This window comes from Sinocyclocheilus grahami, unplaced genomic scaffold (genome assembly GCF_001515645.1).
Source record: "Sinocyclocheilus grahami isolate Dianchi unplaced genomic scaffold, SAMN03320097.WGS_v1.1 scaffold1247.1, whole genome shotgun sequence".
Taxonomy (NCBI): domain Eukaryota; kingdom Metazoa; phylum Chordata; class Actinopteri; order Cypriniformes; family Cyprinidae; genus Sinocyclocheilus; species Sinocyclocheilus grahami.
The window spans coordinates 230,089-239,039 of NW_015506426.1; the positions used below are offsets into that span (position 1 = coordinate 230,089).

The 8,951-nt window shown below is 32.8% G+C and overlaps 1 long non-coding RNA gene across 1 annotated transcript in view; it reads left to right on the plus strand.

The window, feature by feature from the left end:
* LOC107568466 (uncharacterized) overlaps positions 1 to 8,687 on the plus strand; it is a 10,207-nt gene extending 1,520 nt beyond the window's left edge. The window contains exons 2-3 of the long non-coding RNA XR_001606759.1: positions 6,308 to 6,310; positions 8,677 to 8,687. This is a non-coding gene — a long non-coding RNA (uncharacterized lncRNA). The remainder of the gene's footprint in view (positions 1 to 6,307; positions 6,311 to 8,676) is intronic.
* Positions 8,688 to 8,951: the final 264 nt, after the last annotated feature.

The window sequence follows — 8,951 nt, forward strand, 5'->3', positions numbered from 1 at the left end:
TGTGAGTGCGTGTGTGTGAGAGTGAGTGTGTGTGTGTGAGAGTGAGTGCGTGTGTGTGTAATGGTGCTTTTACGTCATGGCAGAATTACTATAACAATAATTATAACTTGTGTGTCTGTCTCTCCGTCTTTTTATTGTAATAATGACATATATATAATTTTTTTAACATAATATACATATATATATATATATAAATGTATTTTTTTTTATATATAATATATGTAATTATTCAAATGAAAATATTTAATTACAAATGATATATATTAGAATATATATATAAAATATTTTTGAATGACATATTTTTAATTTTATAATATTTTAATACATGTGTGTGTATATCAGAGATATATTCAGCTCAGAGGTTATTCATATCGAAACGCTGATTCTGACATGATGTGAACATCCCATAACTCCGTGTGTGTGTGTGTGTGTGTGTTTTATTTCTCTGTGTTCTTGTGTTTGTATCAGAGTGTGTGTTTGTCATCTATTGAATCCTGTAGAAAATGAAGCGATCATGTTTTGTTGATATTGTCGTAATATAACTTTATTCATATGATTAGCCTTTATAATTGAATCATGTTTCACACATTAGCACTGGATATGAGACTGATTGTTTTTAAATCAGAGAAACATTGGTTCAGTTTGCACACACACACACACACACACACACACACACACGCGCGCAGAATGAATCAGTGAATCATCTGAGTTTAATGACTGAAGCTCATAGACTGTAAACACAGCAGCCTCGTTTATCTGATCATGTGATTGATTCAATTAGTGTCTCGTTTTATGTGAAATTAAATCAGGTGGCGTAAATGAGTTTGCACAGTTCTTTTCCCTCAGTTGTGTTCATTTAACGAGAATCAGAGTTTCTGAAGAGTCTGTTTTATCTGGCAAATATGAAGATATGCCTCTTGAAGTATTATTATCTGAATGTCATGTTCATAAATCAGACATATACAAACGAGTTTGATGTGACATCTGGAAAATAAAGATTCGTTTACATGTTAGAGTCAAAATTTACTGATACGACTTCTTTCTCCAGTGTAACATCATTTTAAAAGTCAATAAGCTTCATTGTCGTTTTGGACCCCATTGACTTTCATTTTATGTGTTTTCCATATTAGAAAGTCATTTTTGGCTGAACTATTCGTTTAAAATGTGTACATTTGAGAACAGGGTGTTTAGTGTCTAATTAAATGTTAATTTTGACATAAGCATATCAAATTACTGTGAGATTATAACTGATGTTTTAAGTCTTTGTACATGTTTTGCTGTATTTGTGCCTTTATTGTTACATTTGATCATTGTGTAAAAATATCATAATTTGAAACGTTTCACAGTGTTTGTGTTTGACTGTCAATCAAACTGAACTGTTTATGTAAAAATAGCAGAACACAGACATTCACATCCATCAATATTATATTATTATCATTTATTACATTAACTTGCATTAAAATATTCAGTGACAAGCTAGATTTTAGAGAAACTGAACAACTTGACTATTAGTTAACATTAAAAGGAACTAGCAGCCTGAAAATGAAAGTAAGTATCATGAAGACAAGCATTTATTTCTTTAGAAAACATCTGATGAATCATTTAAGTCCAGGAACATAAATCAATAATCTATAGTTTTGATTACGTATTGACAATTATGCAAAATTTTAAGATTTCAGAGAAAATGTATAAGCACTCATTTTTAAATTAGTTTTTATTTTTAGATTTCCCATTTTCATTGTAGTTTTAACGTGTTAGTAATTTTGTTGTCTGTCTTTGTGTGTGTGTTTTAAATGTGTATTTCATTTCTAATATTTTTTCTATCAGTTTTCGTTTTTTTTTTTTTTTAAGTTAAACTAAAGAAAATGTTGCCTTGACATCTAGCTCACATCAAGTTTTATGTATTTATTATATATTTCTATATACTTTATTTTAAGTTTTAAATATTCTAATTATAGGTTTTTTGCATTTTATTTTATTTCACTTAATGATTATTTTATTTCAAGTAATGAAATTGTGTTTTTAATGGCTTTAGTTACAGTTGCAGGGTTTCTGTGGGTCTTAAAAACTTAAAAGGTCTTAAATCGGAGCAAGAAGGCTTAAATTCATAAAGCCATGGCATTAAAAGTAAAAATAAAAATGAATATCTTCCTTAGTATTTTTGTTCTGTTTTCCAGTACAACTATCTAAATATCCTTAAATTACGTTTACTTGAGATGCAAAATCAAGATACTAAATTGTCTAAGAAACTGAACAAAATTAAAATGTAGTAATTTGCACTGAAAAACAAAGCAAAAATACCGAGGAAGAACATCACTTTTGTGCAGTTTGAGCAGAAGGTACAGTAAAAGTTATTTCCATATTCTAGTTAAGCTATATTTCAATTAATTAAACCGTAATGGAGATGAGTTGGACGTTGTATTTTCAAACTCGGTGTGCTCCCGGACATTTACATTTAGAGACCATATGGACATATTGTTTTCCCTTCAATGTATTTTTATAAATGGTCTTTAATTGTTTCTAAAAAGTCTTAAATTGACCAATCAAACCTGCAGAAATCCTGTAGTAACTATAATAACGCTTGTGTAAGGATCACCATCATGCTCTCAGGAGTTTCTCTCCGGTTCTCTGTTTTCTGTTTGTTTCTCCGCCGCTGAGCATCTTTTTGGGCGACGTTGCCGGGCAACAGAGACACCTGCATGTCCATCCCATAATCATCCCGTGTGTTTCTGCATGTGTTGCAGCACATTTATTTGTTTTGCGCTCCTGAATTCTGTGGGAAACTGAACCTGTAGATCCACTCTCTCTCGCAGGTCTGACATAGTTTCAGTCACGATGTAATGAGGATAACGTGACGCTTTCAATCATGACTAATGTGATGTGTGTGTGTTGTGAGGTAGATGCTGATAGAGTGAATTGTAACATCTGATGCTGTATTTCATGACAAAATCCAGTTACACTAAAATAATTCCACCTTCTTCAACTTAGAAACTGAAGTTCAGTTGCTGCCTTAAAAGATATTGAAAAGAATTGTCCAGCCAATTTGATTTTAACCCACAATAGTGACCGTAAAAAAGGTTTTCATTTATAATGCTCTAAAATCCTTACTGACTGATGTTTTCGTGCACTTCCTAAAACAAAGATTTTTAGTACATGTTATCTTTAAGGTGTCTAGTATTAATATATGAATTCACATATATTCAGTTTTGTTGAGTGTGGTCATAGAATGAGTAAACATGTTGATGGTCACAATAGTGACCGGTGGGATAACGGTGAACTTAGGTTTACAATATAAATCCAATTGCAGTTGCTAGTGAAAATTACACTAAAACGTTGCAATGACAAAATATTGCATTAAAAATTCAAATGTTACAAAAAATGTGCAGTATTGATGTTGTAATACTGGTAGCACTAATATAAAAATGTGATGTTATATTTTACAAAAAAGTAACTTAATTTATATTTTACAAAATAAGTTTTGAAATGCGTTGATGTTTTTTTTTTCCTATCAATGTTGCATAAGGTTTTTTAATGCATAATAATAACCCTAGAATGTGATCAAACTGTTTAAAATAGCTGGGCTAAGATATATAACAATTTTTATGACTGCAGAAATATGTTAATTCAGTACTCACATTATCCCACCGGTCACAATTGTGACCGACCACACAATTTTTACACACTTTTCCAAAAAAACAAACAAGCTAATAATTGATTATTTCAAAGGGTTACTAATGACAGATCATTTGGATATTTTCATGTCTGGGAAAAAAATTGGGATTAAACGGGTTAATTAAAAATGTTAGTTAATTTAAATAATACTAAACTGACCCAATTTGCGTTGAATCTTGTATAACTTCAAAAAATTAAGTCTAAATTTAAATTGTTTTGGTTTAAATTATTTTGACAATTAAAAGCTAAACCATTGTTTTTTCATGCTCTGGTCAATAATAAGATTTTTTCAGACTAGTGGAAAGAAAACATCCAAAATACACTTGTTTATTTTATTGCACTTTATTTGCATCTGTAATATCAGTTCCAATCCATATTTGAAAAGTTTTTTCTCCACTTCAGCAGCACTGACTAACACCAAAACTTAGAGTTTTATTCCTCTCTATATTCTGTAGGTTTTTACTGAGGGGTTTGTTCATATATCCTTTTCACTGATTTATACAACATTTTATTTTTAAAAACATGGCGAAAATGCAAAATTTGAAAGGCTCTTGAGTTTTTTCTACACTTCAGCAGCACTTACAAATACCAACACTTAGAGTTTTATTCCTATCTATATTCTGAAGGTTTTTACTGAGGGGTTTGTTGATATATCATTCACATTGATTTATATAGCATTTTATTCCTAAAAACATGTCAGAAATGTGTTTTTTTCTGTCTGTTGACAGTATTTTCTGATTTATGGAGTGATAAAAACAGAAATCCAAAATCCCCTCAGTAAAAGCCTTTAACTCTAATCTAGTGGTGTGAAAAAGTGTTGGCCCCCTTCCTGATTTCTTATTTTTTTGCATGATTGTCACACTTTAATTTTTCAGATCATCAAACAAATTTAAATATTACACAAAGATAATGCAAGTAAATACAAAATGCAGTTTTTAAATGATGATTTCATTTATTAAGGGAAAAAAGCTGTCCAAACCTACGTGGCCCTATGTGAAAAATTAATTGCCCCCTCCTGTTAAATCATGAAAGAACTGCAATTAAGCACATTATTTTAGAAAGCTGAGTTAAATTTCACTAGCCACACGCAGGCCTGATTACTGCCAGACCTGTTGAATCAAGAAATCACTTAAATAGAACCTGTCTGACAAAGTGAAGCATGCTTAAAGAGCAACACATCATGCCGCGAGCTAAAGAAATTCAAGAACAGATGAGAATCAAAACAGTTGACATGTATCAGTCTGGAAAAGATTATAAAGCCATTTCTAAGGCTTTGGGACTCCAGCGAACCACGGTCAGAGCCATTATCCACAAATGGAGAAAACTTGGAACAATGGTGAACCTTCCCAAAATTACTCCAAGAGCACAACGACTCATCCAAGAGGTCATAAAAGAACCCAGAACAACATCTGAAGAACTGCAGTTCTCACTCGCCTCAATTAAGGTCAGTGTTCATGAATAAGAAAGAGACTGGGCAAAAACGGCATCCATGGGAGAGTTCCAAGGCAAAAGTTTATCACAAACCAGTTATCACAAACACTTGATTGCAGTTGTTGCTGCAAAGCGTGGCACAACCAGTTATTAGATTTAGGGGGCAATTACTTTTTCACGTAGTGCCAGGCAGGTTTGGACAGCTTTTTTCCCTTAATAAAAGAAATCATTTAAAAACTGCATTTTGTATTTACTTGCATTATCTTTGTGTAATATTAAAATTAGTTTGATGATCTGAATCTTTTAAGTGTGACAAATATGCAAAAAATTTTAAAAACAGGAAGGGGGCCAACACTTTTTCACACCACTGTATATCAACAAAATCAGACAAGAATTTTGAACCAATGTTCAGATTTCTGTTCTGGAGATTAAAAAAAATGTCTTACAAAACAGTTGTCTTAATGTACTGTGATTAATCAACGGGGGAAGTCAAATTTTTACCCTGTTCACCTCTAGTGTCTTGCCTTGAAGCAATTTAAAAACATACTGATCAGATCATGTTTTACAGTGTACACTTTAATGTGTTTTGTACACAAAGACAAAAGTCGATCAGAATGTATTTTAGCTTTAGGATTTTGTGCACAAAATGATGTGCTGGCTTGGATTTGTGTTGAAGAAATGCAGCCGCTTCAGTCGATCTGTGTTTGTCAGGCGTTAAAGTGCACCTGCGTTTTGTCATGAAATTCATGTGACACCTGATTCATTCAGTGCATTAAATTAGTCAAGATGCACAAACACACAGTCAGTCTTCGTGTGTAGTTTTCTGGGTTTAGGACTAAAACTAAAATAGTGCTGCTGATACTCGAGGCATAAAGATGAAACACAAGCACACTCAAAAACAGCTGAGTAACTGCAGGTGCTTTTCCATGTTTATGGCTTTCAAACGCAGGATTATTTTTGCCTGTGTGTCTGAGAGAGAATAAATTTCCCTCCAGCTGAATTCCACATCAACACTGTTGTGGAGAGAAAGCGCTGGAGATGGAGGGATGGATAAGAGAGAGAGACGCGTCGCCGCAGGCCGTCTTTCACTGGTTTCTGAGCTTGAATCGCTTCTGCTTATGTAAGTTGTTTTCATACGGGCCTGTTGGTGAACAATGAAAAAACAACGTATGAAAGTGTGAAGCTCTCCACAGCTCACATACAGGACGTGTGTGAACACTAGCCAGTGTGATGACACATTTACACAGTTATTAACATCATAAATCTACCAAAGTTTTTTATATTTTCGTTTTTTAAAAGAGTCATATACTAAATGTAAGTTTCTTTATTGGCATCTATATCATTCCATAAAGAACCTTTGCGTTCATGGACAGTGTTGGGGGTAAAGCATTGCAAGTTATGTAATCAGAATACTTTTTTCAAGTAACTAGTAAAGTAACTCATTCTACATTTACAATGAAATATCAGTTATTTTTTCAAATGAGTAACGTCAGTTTCTTTGTTTTCTCATGTATTGACTGACAGCTCTCCGGTCCTCATGTTGAGAGAAATCAAGAGACAGAGGATCTTCCTTCAGCACCTTCAGTGTATATATATATATACACATACACACACACACACACACACACATATATATATATATACACACACACATATACCGTATATATATATACACACACACACACTCACAAATACAGTATATATATATATATACACACACACATATACCGTATATATATATACACACACACACACTCACAAATACAGTATATATATATATATACACACACACATATACCGTATATATATATACACACACACACACTCACAAATACAGTATATATATATATATACACACACACATATACCGTATATATATATACACACACACACACTCACAAATACAGTATATATATATATATACACACACACATATACCGTATATATATATACACACACACACACTCACAAATACAGTATATATATATATATACACACACACATATACCGTATATATATATACACACACACACACTCACAAATACAGTATATATATATATATACACACACACATATACCGTATATATATATACACACACACACACTCACAAATACAGTATATATATATATATACACACACACATACACATACACACACACACACACACACACATACACATATATATATATACACACACACATATACAATATATATATATATACACATACATAACACATATACAGTATATATATACACACACACACACACATATACAGTATATATATATACGTTTTCTGCTTCGCTTCAGTCTCGTTCAAATCTCTTTCCCTGCAGTCAACGAAAACACATTCATTCCGTTCAGTTCAGTCGCACAGATAACCGAAATGTTTCCCATTATGTTATGCATGTGTTACTTCTCTAAATGTTTCTTTTTAAATGTTTTAAAAATGTAAAGGGAACATTCCGTTTGATCATTTTTGCAGATATTGTGAGAATGTTACTTTTGAATGTTTTCGGAACGCTCTGAAACAAGTAGTAACATTTAAAATATATTAGGCAAAAATCCAACTCGAGCGTTTTTGGAAAATGAATGTTTTTGTGCTAACATTCTGAGAACATTATTAAAGACTAGATAACTCTGAACAAACGTTCTACAAATGGTTAGAACTTTAAGAGAACCTTGCCAGAACATTTCCTGTTAAAATATGAATAAAAAGAGAAAGTTTATGCTTAAAATGAGAACAAATATCTGCCGTTGTGCTCAGAAAATCCACTAGTTTTCCCTTTGTCTGACGTGTATTTTCCTAAGAATGTGTGCTGGAATACAAGAGGATGAAAATCAGTCTGTGCACAATATTCCAAGTCTTATTACATTCAATATTACATTTTCTGTTTTCATTTTTATTTGAGTTAAAGTGTTTTTTGTTTTGTTATTTTTTATTAGTTATTGTTCTTTGATAACTATTTTTTTTAATTTTATGTCCGTTTTATTTTTAGTTATTTTAATGCATCAGCTTTATCTAAACAAAAATTAGAAATATTGTCCTGGCAACTAGCTCAAATAAATATTGTACTTTATTTTCAGGGTTTTTTTATGTTTAGTTGGAGTTGAATAACGCTGTTCTGAAGTCCCGTGATGGCTTGCATGAGAAACAGACTGAAGTTTAAATCTCTCTCTCTCTCATTCATGTTCAAACACTGAAAGATTTCCCCCAGAGGAACCTCTACGCCAGTTTTTATATCGATTATTTCAAGCGCTGCGGTTTGTCTTATGACTGATTTTAACAGCCTCTGGAGGAAATGGTCCTGATGCGGTTTCCATGGCGACGGGCCGTTTGTTTTCAGCAAATAACGATTTAAATTTCAGATTGTTATTCACATAAAGCATTCAATGAAGGTTGAGTTATTGTGGCTACCGATATGTTTTTATTGTGCGTACTGTATATTAGGCTCAGTATAATAAAAGAATAACATTATTAGCTATTATCAAAATGTCATTTCTGCTCGATACAATGGATTTTTTCCTCAGTATTTTTCTGTCTCTTGTCAACGACTTACTTTGGCTTTATGAGTGAGTGTGTGTGTGTGTGTGTGTGTGTGTGTGTGTGTGTCTGAAGGCTTCTCCATTAGCTGAGCTGTACAGACTCGCCGGTGTGTGTTGACCTCTGTTATTAGCTGTGCATTAGATTGGAAGACAGGCAAAGAAATCTGAGCCGGCCTCACACACACACACACACACACACACACTCACACACACACACTCTCTCTCTCACACACACACACACACACACACTCTCTCTCTCACACACACACACACACACACACACACACACACACTCACACACAC